The sequence below is a fragment of the Pogonomyrmex barbatus genome, unplaced genomic scaffold (assembly GCF_055798465.1).
Source record: "Pogonomyrmex barbatus isolate J1 unplaced genomic scaffold, ASM5579846v1 scaffold15, whole genome shotgun sequence".
In the NCBI taxonomy this organism is placed as follows: domain Eukaryota; kingdom Metazoa; phylum Arthropoda; class Insecta; order Hymenoptera; family Formicidae; genus Pogonomyrmex; species Pogonomyrmex barbatus.
In genome coordinates this window covers 4,288,830-4,303,799 of record NW_028297111.1, presented here as the reverse complement: position 1 = coordinate 4,303,799, position 14,970 = coordinate 4,288,830, and the positions used below count along the sequence as shown (strand labels likewise).

The following is a 14,970-nucleotide window of genomic DNA, read 5'->3' as shown; positions in this document are numbered from 1 at the left end:
ACACGATTTACAAAGAAGAAATCTATAGCAAAGTTGCAATTGATGTTTTAGAGCTAATGTAAACGAGGGATTTACTCGTGTTTTACAAATTTTGCTATTTTTTTTATTTGTTTGTGCTTTCCTTCAAATCGCATATACTTTAAAGGTCCATAATTTTTCATAATTCTTGGATGATACAATAAGTTGTGGTCTTTAGTTTTTAATGAATTAGGAAATTATTTTATATGTAAAGCAAGATATTCAGAAATAAGTGTTTTTAATAAATCAATAGTTTGCATATTTAAAGTATGTAGTATTACAATACATAATATTTGTCGTAAAAATAAATATAATTCTCAGATTTTATTATTAAAAGGAACAAGATCTCCAATAAATAAGCTAAGATTAAAAACCAAATAGTTCATTTCTAAAGCTGATATAATTATGACTTCTTTTTATATAGAATCTGACATTATCAGAGGAATGATATCACTAGTAGTAGTTTATAACATTTTCATTAAAAAAAATTCAATTAAAGAATCTAATTTTTTCTTGAAAAACTTGTGTTAACATCTTAAATGTTAACATCTTCTTATTAATGCATTTTCTATACAATGACTCGTATAACTTTCTATGGTTTTTACCATATTTACCATATTTTATCATATTTACATTTTCCTGTATTTGTTTTTTAAGTTTTTGTTTAGAAACTTTTAGAAATAAATTCTACAACAATGTGATGAATTAAAACTTCTAGAAAATCCTAATATGATATTTAAATCCAAGTTATCTCCTGTTGTAAAGCACAATCTAAAACATACTGTTTTTACATTTTTATTTATAATAATTTGAATACCATTGTTTTCTAAATTTATTATCATACCTGATGATATAACTAAATATTATTTCATTTCTCAAATATTTATGATCTATGTAATGATAGAGTTGAATTAAGAAAATATTTTCCAATCTGCTTGCATACTCATGCATCTAATTTATTTATGCATTTATGTGAACCAATAGGATTATTTATTTGTATATCATCAAAAAATAAGACAAGTGGTAAAATTATTTTATTTTTAGCATTTTTTATAATAGATTGTCAAAATTTACTTTGAATAATTGACAAGATAATAATATTATCATCATCACATTATTTAATATGTGCAGTTATTTTAGAAAAAAACATTTGGCATTTCTAGAAATTGTTTTAATACTCGTTTTATAGGTATTACAATAATTTTTCTATGACATAACACAGATTTTCGATTTTTGTCTGACAAAATGTTAAAGATGTGTATATTTTTATAATTAACGGAAATATTGAGCAGTTTATTTTTTATAAATATTAAAATGTTAAATGCTCAGTTTTGAAATTGTCAAATACATTTTCTATTAATTGTAATATACTTTATAAATTATGAACATGTTTATATATTGTTTTCAAAAATACTAAACAAGTGTAATTATAAAATGATGAAATGTTTAAAATAATTTTGTGTATTGTATTGCGATTTAAAATATCAGTATATAGTTTTGGTATAAGATGGGTAGCAGATTTCTCTTTTGTTCTAATCTTTAAATTCTAATATATCAATTTCACTATTTTCATTACAGGTAGATGACATTATTTCAATAATGTTACAATGCTCTTTATAAACATTACTAGTATTACCATTATTTGTATTAGTTAGTAAAACATTTCTATTAATTTTTTGCGCTATATTTCTTTTACATGTTAATTGTAAATTACGATCTTTAACATGTTTAAACAAAATGTGTCTTTTTAAGGAATATATATTGTTATATATTTGAAAACAGTTTTCGAAATTATATTTAATTTCTAAAGGCATAAACAATTTATGTTTCAATTTTATGTGTACCATTAAATAATCTATAGATAATAATAAATGTGAACAAAACATACAACAAAATATTTTGTAATTGTTAAAGTTTTTTAATTTAATGAAACTATAAATAAATTATTTTTTAAATCATTTTTCAACTTCGAGCTTTTCTGATATACTTTCTGATATACTTTCTCTTACTGGAATGAACTGAATTTCATTTTCAAACGTTTTTATAATGTATTCACTATTTGAAATAATATGTCCCACTTTGTGAATTTATAAATACAGTTTTGTATTAAAAACCATATATGCTCACTTGTTATTGGATAACTTAGTTCAAGAACATGAAATACCTTCAAACAAATATCGATAGCTTTCATAGTAGATTGAACGTTGTACAAAATATCATCAACAGACATATGAATTCTTGATAATCTTTAATGAAGATCAACAATAATTATATATGATCGAACTGTTAACTTCAATTCTTTACACCTTTTTATTGTTTTTTTTTTTTTTCTTAATCTTGTCATATCACCAGGAATCTATAAAATAATTATCTGTATAAAAATACTAATGTTAAAAAATACAAAATATGAGAATATCCGTGGCTATACGTAACTATAATATGGCTTCTCTTATGTTATTCATATGCTTTTAATTTATAAAATAAACTTTATAAAATAAAATTGAAATAATATAAGAAAAAAGTATAATGCTAACCACTGCATGTTTTATTATGTTATTTTTTGCGTTCCATATAGATGGCTTCCAAAATCTGTTATTGCATCTTGTCATTTTCTTTGGGGGAACCAAATGTGACAATATCATAATTTGTAAAGCAATCTTTAAATCTAAGAAAACAAAAAAAAATAAAAAATGTATGCATTAAGAAATTTACATTTTATAGAATAGAATTACATTTAAAAGTTTATATTAATACATGGTTTAGAATCAAAAGTGTTATTTATAAAGTTTCTTTACCGTTATTAATATCTTCATCTCTTAATATTTCTAAAATATTGACATTGTCATTGCTATGATTTAAAGTTATTAAATTTCTGATGTGTTGGACAAAATTTTTTTCAATTATTTATCGTTAGTGTTTCTTTAGATAAAGACATATGTTTGAAATTTTCATTTATTAGAAAGTGGCTCTTTGAATGTTTTAAAATAGGTCATTGTGTTAAAATATCAACTAAAGTATTCTCCTTTGAGGTTTCAATATTTCTATGTCAAATATGAAATGTCTTATTCTAATGCTGAAGTATTAATGACGCTTGATTTTTTTTCAACCATTTTATCTCGATTTTCATTTCGGAATCCTCTATTATATCTAAATACAAGTGACATAAACTAATGTACGCAACTTAAATAAGTGACAAAATTATATACATTATTATTAAAAAATTATTGTTATAATTCTGTGTTGCAATAGCTTCTTTTACTAATCCTTCGAATCTTTTATTTCTAGATGAGCAATTTCTCCATATACTGATTATCTTACCTTGCGCAAGTATAAATTTATTTAAAATAGAATCTTTTCTTTTAATAGGTGGAATGTAACAAGTACTAGATACCTTAGCAACTATCATATTTGCAATATATTCTGCATTCTCATTTTTTACAAAATAAATGATTAAATAAAATAAATTATAAAATAATAAATTAGTTTTACAAGATATATATATATATATATATATATACTATAAAATTAATTTATTATTTTATAGTTTATTTTGTTTAATCATTTATTTTGTTTTAAATTTTATTTGGCTTAAGAAATGAGAATGCAGAATGTATTGCAAATATGATAGTTGCTGAAGTATCTAGTACTTATTACATTCTACCTATTAAAAGAAAAGATTCTATTTTAAATAAATTTATAATCCTGCGCGTGATAAGATAATTAGTATGTGGAGAAATTGCTCATCTGAAAATAAAATATTCGAAGGACTAATAAAAGAAGCTACAACACATAATTATACGTAGCTGCAACACATAATTATACGTATATATATATATATATATATATATATATATATATGTGTGTGTAAAAACAACTCGTCGCACGCAATTTTGCTAAAAAAAAAAGTTGTTTCTTTTAACATAAAGAATCACGTAGTGTACTCCAAATGCGGGAGTTTTGGGACACTCTGTATATCAGTTTATAACAAATAAACTCTTATATTAAACTAGTTTTATTTGTTAGTTATATTTGCTTTCATAACTATTCACATAAAAAATCGAAATTTATATCCCGTGCGTAATTCAGATCTATATATTCGTGTCTTGCTCGAACAATATACACATAGTGGTTATTATTTTTATGTCGCAGTGTTCCTTGAATCTTGTCATTACTTTCTTAAATCAAAATTTCTCATTTTTACTTTGTTATTATTTTAATTAAGGTCTAATAGCGCCCAGTTTTTCTACATAAAAGTTTTCTTACTTAAATTAAATTTTTTTATTTTGTACTATTACCTCTTTCATTTTTTATAATTAAATCTTTCATTCGATTCAAATATATATGTAAAAATTCTTTATAAAAAGATATGTCGGAATATTATACATATATACATATATTGAGATAGAAAATTGCTACCACTTGCGTTAGATACATTTGAGTTAAATTAATGTTACATGTTAAATTAGTGTACGTCATGTCAATTACACGATTCTTCTCTTTCGAGAATTATTTATTACCTTCGAATTATTATTAATTTCGTTATGGGATGTCTAAACTTTTCAAAATTTGTTATTGAAAAACAGCACACATACAGTTGATTAAGTAGACAGCGATAACAAAATAAAAAAACAAACTTTTTCCTTATTAGAATCATATAGCGCTCTTCAAGGGAACAATGTTCAGTTCACCCTCAATGCCAGTTCGGTCACAACATACGTCCAATACACTCCGTCTTTTTCCACCGAAAGCTCGAACCAGATCATTCTGATTTTTTTCGAATTAGTATCTCGTCGGGTCGGACTCTTATCAGAATATAAAGTAAATGCACGATTTTTATGAGTGTAGTTTCGAGCTCGATCTCGCCGATCACCATACTTTTTCAATCATCAACCATCAGCATTGACAATAATTTTCAGCATTGATAATAGTAAATCGAATTCCTTTTTTTTTCTATTTTTCATTCGATTGTAACGCGCTACGGCCGCACCCCCTTTCTGCGTAATTATAAAACCGCTTTTTTCTTCTCTCTTCTGATCATTCCTCGAAATTCAATCTCATCTCCTCTCTCATTCCTGCTAAATCTTGTTTTTAAATACATATATATCAATAGACTCTCCCTTAGGATACGCGGCCGCCGAAAAACTTGGTGCATTTCATCCCTTTTTCCCTGTTTATAGTGTTCTGAACCAGATTACCGCCTCTCTTCAGGCAGAAGCGGACGAAAAGAGCCCTGGCAGAGGTAATGTTCCGATCGGGACTTCCTTTTTCGCGCATGCGCGGCAAAAATAGTATCAGTATAGTATCTAGCACGGACGAAAAGATATGCTTTTATTAACCCTTGTAAAATTACTTAAACATTATCGAAAAATTTATAATCCATAATTTATAATCCATAATTTATAATCCATAATCCGTAAGAGCTCTCTCTCTGTCCTTTTAGAATTTATTTTTAAAAACTTCTCTATAACCTTTTTAAATTTAAAATTTAATTTTTTATAAGATGTAAAAAAAATGCAAGTATTCTCTAATTTATAAACAGTAGTGTATATTTATAGTGTGTATTAAATTTAATAATATTAAATCTAATATTAAAAATAAAATAATACATAGGAAAGATATTAAGGAAATTTTTAAATAAAACAATCTTCTTATATAACGAAAACATTTTATTTGACAGAATCAAAGAATATCATTCAACATTTGTTGCATGGGTAAGGAAAAACTGCCAAAAACCTTACCAGTATTCGTACAACAAAAATATATTTTTTATTAAATTAAAAATAAATATTTCATATAATATAAACATAATATTTTATGAATTATAAACAAAACAACTTTACTATATGTATTTAATGAATTAATAAAATTTAAATAAAAATAAACTTATTTTTAAAGAACATAAACTTTTACTTAAATGTTTATTATATTTATAAAATATAATAAACATAAATAATATATGGAACTGAAACAATATAATATGTTAAACGATTCTTTTTAAATGATTCTGTCTTTCATGAACGAATTAGAAAGAATATAAAGTATAGAAAGATAATAGCTTAGAATATATAATCTGAAAAAATAAAATAACAGTTATAATTGTTGTGTATGACATGTTAAAATATTGGTTAAATGAGTAAAATATATTACTATAAATATAATATTATAAAACATAAAAAAAACAAATATAAATAAAAATAGTCAAATGTAAAAAAACGAATTAAAGAGTTAAGTTAAGTTAATCATCACATGAATCGCATCGTTGTATATATAAATTTTATGGATTATGTAAACTTAAATGTTCGGAATCTATTTCAAAATTAGTACAATTGATGCCTTCAGTTTGGAAACTTGATTATACTACACATCGCGGATACTATTTGATGAACGATTTCTTTTTTTAGTTTTTATATCTGTTACCATCGAAAAAATACGTTTCGACTTAGGCATTTGAATGGGGAAAAGAAAGAACAGCTTGAATAAGTAACTCTAAATGTAGAAACATTTTTTCCTCATGAACATCTTTAAACAATAATATTTTTTTCCACATCTCATCGATTTCTAAAATAGCTAACTCTTGTTTTTCAATATTATTATAAATTAAAGGTAGATTTCTCCACTCGTAAACTAATTTAATTGTATCAATATTACCGATTTGCGTAGCAATAAGAGTTAAATCTTTAATTTTATTTCTGCCTTCATGATAAAGCGCAATTTCAGGCTGTAAAAACATCAATTGTTTAATAACAATATCATTATACGGCAAGCGTTTTAACATTTCTCGAACCGCAGTAAATAAAAATCTATTATTTAATTTTAATTTCTTTCCTAAACTCAACAGATTGTGTTTCTAAAAAACTTTCGTAGTCAGATCCAATATATGTATCTTCAAGAGCTTATCTAATTTTTTCGTTATTCAAATTTAGATTACAAAAACATAATGGGCAGGAGCATAAAAGCAGAATAAAAAAGCGGAATAATTAAATGTGTAATATATAATTCGTCAGCGATAAAACAGATACATGGATAAAATTATAATTAAAAGTAAACAAAAAGAATAAATTCAAATTAAAAATAAAAATAAAAATAAAAGTTCATACCAATTAACGACTAAGAACACAAAAGAATAGATTCGTCGATGGTAAAACAAAACTTCAGTATGTGACTGATGACAACAAATTCAAATTAAAAATAAAAATAAATTAAAGACTAAAAACATAAACGTCGTTTCGATCTTATATTAGATCTTCTTCAATGCGGTAATACAGCGCGATGATACAAAATAAAGACAATTAGCGATATAATATATATGCAGAGAATGTCAAGTACAAACGACTATTAACTTGAAACTAAAGACATGATCGTGTTAGGCACTAACCGGCTGGTGCGCGCGAATGTAGTATCCAGTATATAATCTTATCATATCAACAGATACTCTCATATTGCATATTGTTGCGGTCCGAAATACGTGTAATCGCTTCGAATCTGATCGCCACCAATCTTGCTCTTTTTTAGTTCTCGAAGCATTTTCCATGTTTAGACAGCGCGGACAGTCCCCAATGTATAATGCCAAAGAGCGTGGAAAGTCATTAGAGACGTTCTTCACCCAATTTTGACGACAATGTATTGACTAAATTGTATTGCCACCTAACGTATTTGAAAGATAAACAGATCGAAGTCATGGATAGTTAATCTCAAAAAGAAACCCACGAATGTATCAAACACAATTATCATCGCTGAGAAAGATCGAGATGTTCCGTTAAGGAGGAGGAATTTTGTGAAAAGGAGGGAGTATGCTTAGGAAACCGGGGAGGATGGGAAAATAACTCTCGGGTAACAATTCACTTTGTTTATTAATCCCCTGAGGCTGTTTTTTAATGTGGATCATTTCGGAGACAATCCTTTTGTTGACGGTTTCTTTGTCTAGAATCCTAATATTATCCCAATCAAACTCATGTTTAAAATTCATTCTATGAATCGAAACCACAAATGGGGAGCCGGTAACTTTTTTAAGATCACGGATATGTTGGTTTATTCTAGTTTTAAGTTGTCGTTTGGTTTGTCCGACATAGGTAGCCTCGCAATCCTTGCAATTGATTCTGTAAACGACTTCCGGGTGTATCATCGGATCTAATAAGTCTTTGCTCGTTTTAATGAATCTATTCAGAGGATTAGTTAATCGATAACCTAATTTCAGGTTGTATTTTTTGGTGATTGTTGCAAAATTTTCAGATATGCCCCTGACGTATGGAACAAGAAAGAATGGCATGCGGGGCACCGTAGAATCAACCGCGTCAGCAACCTCATCATATGCAACCCCAGAATTCAATTTTGTGAAATATTTGATTCTGTTAGTAATAGTGATATCCGGAATGTTTTATCTAATTAAAATAAAAAATGTCGAGACTCTTTTAAGATCAATTCTATCTTCTATATTTTATCTTTCAAATACGTTAGGTGGCAATACAATTTAGTCAATACATTGTCGTCAAAATTGGGTGAAGAACGTCTCTCACTAACGACTTTCCACGCTCTTTGGCATTATACATTGGGGACTGTCCGCGTTGTCTAAACATGGAAAATGCTCCAAGAACTAAAAAAGAGCAAGATTGGTAGCGATCAGATTCGAAGCGATTACACGTATTTCGAACCGCAATAATACACAATATAAGAGTATCTGTTGGTATGATAAGATTATATACTGGACACTACATTCGCGCGCACCAGCCGGTTAGTGCCTAACACGATCATGTCTTTAGTTTCAAGTTAATAGTCGTTTGTACTTGACATTCTCTGCACATATATTATGTCGCTAATTGTCTTTATTTCGTATCATCGCGCTGTATTATCGCATTGAAGAAGACCTAATATAAGGTCGAAACGACGTTTATGTTTTTAGTCTTTAATTTATTTTTATTTTTAATTTGAATTTGTTGTCATCAGTTACATACTGAAGTTTTGTTTTACCATCGACGAATCTATTCTTTTGTGTTCTTAGTCGTTAATTGGTATGAACTTTTATTTTTATTTTTATTTTTAATTTGAATTTATTCATTTTGTTTACTTTTAATTATAATTTTATCCATGTATCTATTTTATCGCCGACGAATTATATACCGTTTACACATTTAATTATTCCGCTTTTTTATTCTGCTTTTATGCTCCTGACTACCTATTATATGTTTATGTTAAGAAGCGTCTGACCATTACTAATTAGATTACAAATATTTTCTAAAAACTCTGACTTATAAAATTTTGTGCAATTTTATGAATAAACCGTTGACTATTTTCATATAACTTGTGAATTAAAATTTTTCGAGGTTGAGAAAGTGCGTTAAAACTATTAAAATAATGTAATGAATATCTTAAAATAAGAAATATGCTTTTATTGATTTATCATTTAACTGATCTAAAATGATTTCTGCGGCTTTTATTTTATCTTTAACTACTGCGAGAATAAAATATAATAACTTTGTAAAACATTCCAATTTGTTAATAATCTTTCAATACATTTAAGTAAAATTAGTTATCTGGTATTGCATAATTTTAGGATCTTGTTTCTTTCTATATTAAAAAAATCCTGAAACTCAACTAAAATTGCACATCTCTTAGCACTGTTCGAAATATAACTACTTACTCCTCGAATTAAATTTTTGCATGATTCTGGTAATTTTTCAAATGCTAGCAATTAACGCGGAAGAATGGCAAATGCAATTAAATGTAATAAGACCCGATATTTCTAATTTTAAATGAGACATAAAAGAGTTATTGTATCCAATCATTACTGCTATGCATTATCGCTTGCTATTCTAACTATATTTTGTAATGGTATGCTTTTCTCTTGAAGAAGATTTTTAAAGTTTTCGAAAATTTTGCTTGCAGAACTATCTCTTGTGTCTACAGACATTATTACAAATAATTTTATCGGAAATATGCTTTCATCAATTAATACAGAATATTTGCAGGTTTGTAAATCATTAATAATTTTATTGATTTCACGTTTCGCAATAACATTAATAACAATATTTTTATATTTATCTCGAATTAGTGTTAGATCTGATACAATTTCAGGATCAATGCAGATATCTTTCAATAAAAGAATTAAATAATCCGCGATGTTAAATGCAATATTATATTTCAAAAAATGCTGTTAATTTGATTTCAGCGCGTTTTACTTTATCATTATGCGAAAGAATGTCTCTATTATTATTTTCGTACGAAAGAATATTTTCATTATTACTTGCTTTTGTTTATATTTAATGCTTGTTCTATTGTTTGATCGACTTTGAATGTTTTAATAATTTTGATTTGCAATAAGTGATGACTTTACAACATATATTACAAAATGCTTTATTATCTGTGGAGCCAACCATCCTTTAAAACTATCCTAATTATGCATCTAACTATGCATTACGAAAATCCCGATTTTTTCTTTTTCTAGTAGCTCCTTTTTCCATTTTAATAATTTATTTTATTATCTTTCTCTCTAGATATATACATACATACATGTACCTATTTCATATTTAAATATATTTACCCAACCTAACCTATTCTCTTCATTGTCGGAATCCATCAAGCGCCAAGACTTGCACCCATACATTTCACCACTGTCTTTTCTATCTCATCAATGCTCATACGCGAAAAAGGGAGTCCCGATCGGAATACTGCCCTGAGGCACCATAAATTGGATTCGACGCGCACTCGTGAATGTAGGATCCGTTGCGGACTCATTTACGAAGGCGGACATCGCCGCCGCCCTCCACGCAGCCCAAGATTTACGAAGATCGTTCGATAAGTCAGGTAAAAAAGTAATAAAATTACCTATTTTCCGGAAAATTCTTTTTTTATTTTTCGATGTAGTCTCCTTGAAGCTTTACACATTTAGTCCAGCGGTGTTCAATTTTTTTATCCTTTTGGAAAAATAGGAAATCTCGAGGTCTTCAAAATACGCATCCACAGCAGCGATAACTCCTCATCAGATGAAAATTTCTTTCCCCCGAGCCAGATCTTGGTTTGGGAATAGAAAGAAATCACAAGGGATCAAATCAAAATAGGATGGATGGGACAGCAATTCGAATCTTAATTCATGCAATTTTGCCATTGCAACTATGGAAATGTGAGCCGGAGCATTGTCATGGTGAAAGATGACTTTTGCGCGCCAATCTTGGCCATTTTGTTTGCAGCTCTTCGTACAAACGATTCAGAAGTATAGAATAATATGCTCCTGTGACTGTTTGACCCTTCTGTAAATAGTCAATGAAGATGATTCCTTGGGAATCCTAAAAAACAGTGGCCATTATCTTCCCGGCCGACAAAACAGTCTTCGCCTTCTTCGGCTCATATTCATTAGGCGCTGTCCACTGCTTCGACTGCTGTTTTGACTCGGGTGTATAGTGATGGATCCAAGTCTCGTCTACGGTCACGAATAGACGTTAAAAGTGGATTGCGCTTAAGCAATCCGGATGTTAAAAGTGGATTGCGATAAACACTGCTGCAAAATGTCTTTTCGCATGCGTTTTTGATCAACGATCAGCAATCGCGGCACTCATCGTGCACAAAGCTTTTTCATTTCTAATTCTTTGTGCAGGATATTATGCACCCTATCTACTGAGATGCTTACAATCTCAATTATGTCACGTACCTTCATTCGGCGATCTTCTATGACGATACGATGGGTTTTTTTTAATCATTTCTAGCATAGTGACTTCAACTTGACCGGGGCGCGCTTCATCTTTGGTTGATGTCCGGCCTCTTTTGAATTCATTGTTGAATCCAAAAATAAACGGTCTTCAACGCTGATGCAGAATCCCCATGAACTTCATCCAATTCGACTTTAATCTGCGCAACCATCCACTTCTTTAAATAAAAATGTTTCACTGCGAAATTCGTCTTTCTTTATTTTTACAACTGCTGCCACTTCCAATGTCTGTCACAGTAAACTAAGTGTCGCTTTTGGCTGAAACTTGGTATGAGACAGTTTGAATAGTGTTACTTCCTGGCCATATACAGTTCATTGTGGCGCTATCTCGCAAAAATTTATCTGACTTATCGAACGACCTTTGTATAACTGATCGGCTCGTTCGCGGAACCAGATCTCTCTGCCACTCTTGCGGAAGACGAACCGATCTCCCCGATCAATTAATTTATCTTCCTCAGCAAAACAACAATCGTTCTTCGAAGATCGTCCGACTCTGATCTCGAAACGTTCTGCCGTCAAATACGACAATACCCTCGATTACTTTGTCTTCCTCCGCTGGAAACATTTTGCGTAGGGACAACCGTTAATAAGGATATCAAATTCGTTCTTATGCAGAGGGACCCATATGACATGATTCCCTTTTTTCTTCCTTCCGACCCCCTCCCGTATCTCATTCTAGTCAACTGTCTTTCTATGGCGCTATCTCTAATCCTCCTCCTCACATCGCGCAGTTCATCAGATAACACCATCCAAGAAATGAATAAACACATGTATAAAGGCGGGCAAGATTTTAAACTCTCACTTAAGTAACGAATTAAAATCAATTTCTCCGAGAATTCTTGCTCGATGACTTCTGTAATCTTGTAAATCGACACACACATGCACACGCGCACTCATGCATACATTTCTACTTGCACTTAACGTCGCTCGCATTGCGTTTCACATATTATTCAAATTTATAACCGTATTTCTTTTATTGTCAGATAATTTTGCAATTAAATGTTTGTGTTTTTTATTTAATTTGTTTGTGTTTTTTATTTATTTAATTAATTAATTCTACTCATTCATTAACTCTTCTTCACCGCTTCCCGTAAGATCGCACAAGATGCTATCACAGGTTAAAGAGATTAATTTTTCTGACCTAAAAACGGATCAGCGAACGTACTGGCGCAGGCAGACATTATAGCGTCGTTGACATTGATTCATTATTCTGCATGAAAGGTACGTTCGATTCGCAGGTCGACATCTCAAACATCGATCTGTAAGAAAGAAGGATAGGGAGAAACGAACGGTTCCAAGCATCCTTCCTAGCTCCATCGTTTAAATCAAATTTCTTCTTTCAGAGCTTGGACGTAACATTAGGTTAAACGCAATTTTATAATATCATTATTTTATAATATTTTATAATATTTTATAATATCATTATTTATTTTTTAAAAAGAATTAAATCTATTGTCACTTGGGTTTTAGGATAGAAGATATCAATGGGAATACAAAGATACGAATCATTGATTAATTTACATTTTTTAAAAATAATTGTACATTTAACTTTCGAGGTAATGGAAATAACTTGGCGCCCTTTTGATATCAAATTTTTTATATAAACACATATTAGAGTTGAATATGTACTCATGTTCTCACACGAAACATTCACGCTAAAGAAGGAAGAAATAGTTATAAAACGTAGGAATACACTTTATTATTCACAATGATAACAAGAACATTTCCTTTTAATAATATCATAATTCGCTATACCGCAGTTCAAACTCGCACGCTGCGCTGTCGACTTTTTCCACACAATCACTTTCTTGGCCGCTTGATGACCGCGTCGCCAAGGAACAGTCGTCTAATCAGAAATTGATACGAAATAACGCCGAGTACATTACGAGTATATTACTTGATCATAATAATAATATATATTTAGATTTTATTTCTATTTTTTTAAGAAAAATTATAATTTTTAACTAGGAATGTACCACTTATAATGTTCATATGACATGGGATCAATCGATTATATAAATACTATCATTTGAGATATGTTAATTTAAAAATATTAATGTTATGGCAATTTAAAAATAAATTTTTTATCTTTTTATTCTCTTTTTCCACGTGTCCGATTGGCGGTCGACGATGTCGTTGAGTTTCGCGGTGAGTTTGATAATTGGTGACAGTTTCAAAGTATCGTTTCAAAGTATAAGTGATGTTTATGCGCCATAATCTTTGTAGATAAGTTCTAAGAAGCATTATAAGTACTGTCATTTTGAATGCATGTATTTTTCATTACATTGTACTTTTATGTATGTATATGTTTGTCCTTTTTTCGGGAAAGCTAAAAAAATTCAAATACTATGATCTGTACGAATTATTGTACAACTTTTAATCATTTTGTGATATATTTATTTAAATTATTAACAAAACAATATCTTCTCAATGAAACTGTATTAATAAATGTATAAAATCATATTGTATTAAATTACATGTATCGTATATTTTACTGAAAGGATTGTTCTTAGGAGTGAAGAATTATTTTTACAAGTTTTAAATCAACATCCTGAAATGTTTTAACCAATATTAATTAAACATTTTTTAAATATAACAATATTTAAAGATTGTAGAAATCAACAAGGAGCATGTCTCCCTTTGTTAGGTCTCATATTATTAAATAAAAACATAAGTTTGCAACAATAGTTATAATGTTATCATTTCTATAACTATTATTTTATTTCTTTATGTTTATTTTTCAGTTTTAATTTTTCTTCTTATATACGTAATATCTCATTTTAATGTACTTGCAGTGTTTTAATCGATTAAAGAAAAATATTATTAGAAGTCAATCAGTTGAAAAGCAAGCAGCGATGGCCCAATTTGAAAATTTAATGAATGAGAGTGAGAGAAATGGACTCACAGAAAACAGAAATAGATAAAAAAGGTATAATATGTATCCCAATTTATTTTGAACGTTTCTTTAAATATTTTACCGTTCTTTCTCTTACAGATTTACACAAAATTAGTCAATATTTAGTTGTTTAGTATTAGTTAATTGAACTAATTGAACTAAATATTTACTAATTTTATTTAATTAATTTCAATTAATTAATTAACTAATTAATTTCAATTAATTAATTAATTGAACTACAAAGAATAAGATTAAGAAGAATAATTTGGTGATATGTTGAGTGCAGGAAGGGTCACCAGTTTGAAAGTTTGTTGCTACTTATTGGTAGTATCGCTATGTAATTAACGCTTACAGATGTGGA

At 28.8% G+C, this 14,970-nt stretch overlaps 1 protein-coding gene, 1 long non-coding RNA gene and 1 pseudogene across 11 annotated transcripts in view; 1 reads left to right on the top strand and 2 right to left on the bottom strand.

Annotated features, from left to right (window-relative positions):
* Grip (Glutamate receptor interacting protein) overlaps positions 1–14,970 on the top strand; it is a 256,270-nt gene that overhangs the window by 8,624 nt on the left and 232,676 nt on the right. For 2 of the 10 annotated variants that reach the window (XM_089073305.1, XM_089073302.1), the window contains exon 2: positions 9,898–9,980. The exons of 4 other annotated variants lie outside the window; for them this stretch is intronic. The gene's annotated coding sequence lies outside the window, so the exon portion shown is untranslated. Of the gene's footprint in view, positions 1–5,195; positions 5,258–9,897; positions 9,981–14,508; positions 14,643–14,970 lie in introns of those variants that run through there. 4 more of the 10 variants (XM_089073295.1, XM_089073298.1, XM_089073297.1 and 1 more) reach the window with 4 other exon arrangements.
* LOC148937271 (uncharacterized) overlaps positions 1–14,970 on the bottom strand; it is a 169,978-nt gene that overhangs the window by 13,185 nt on the left and 141,823 nt on the right. The window lies entirely within an intron of this gene.
* LOC148937274 (uncharacterized) lies at positions 429–1,904 on the bottom strand (annotated as a pseudogene).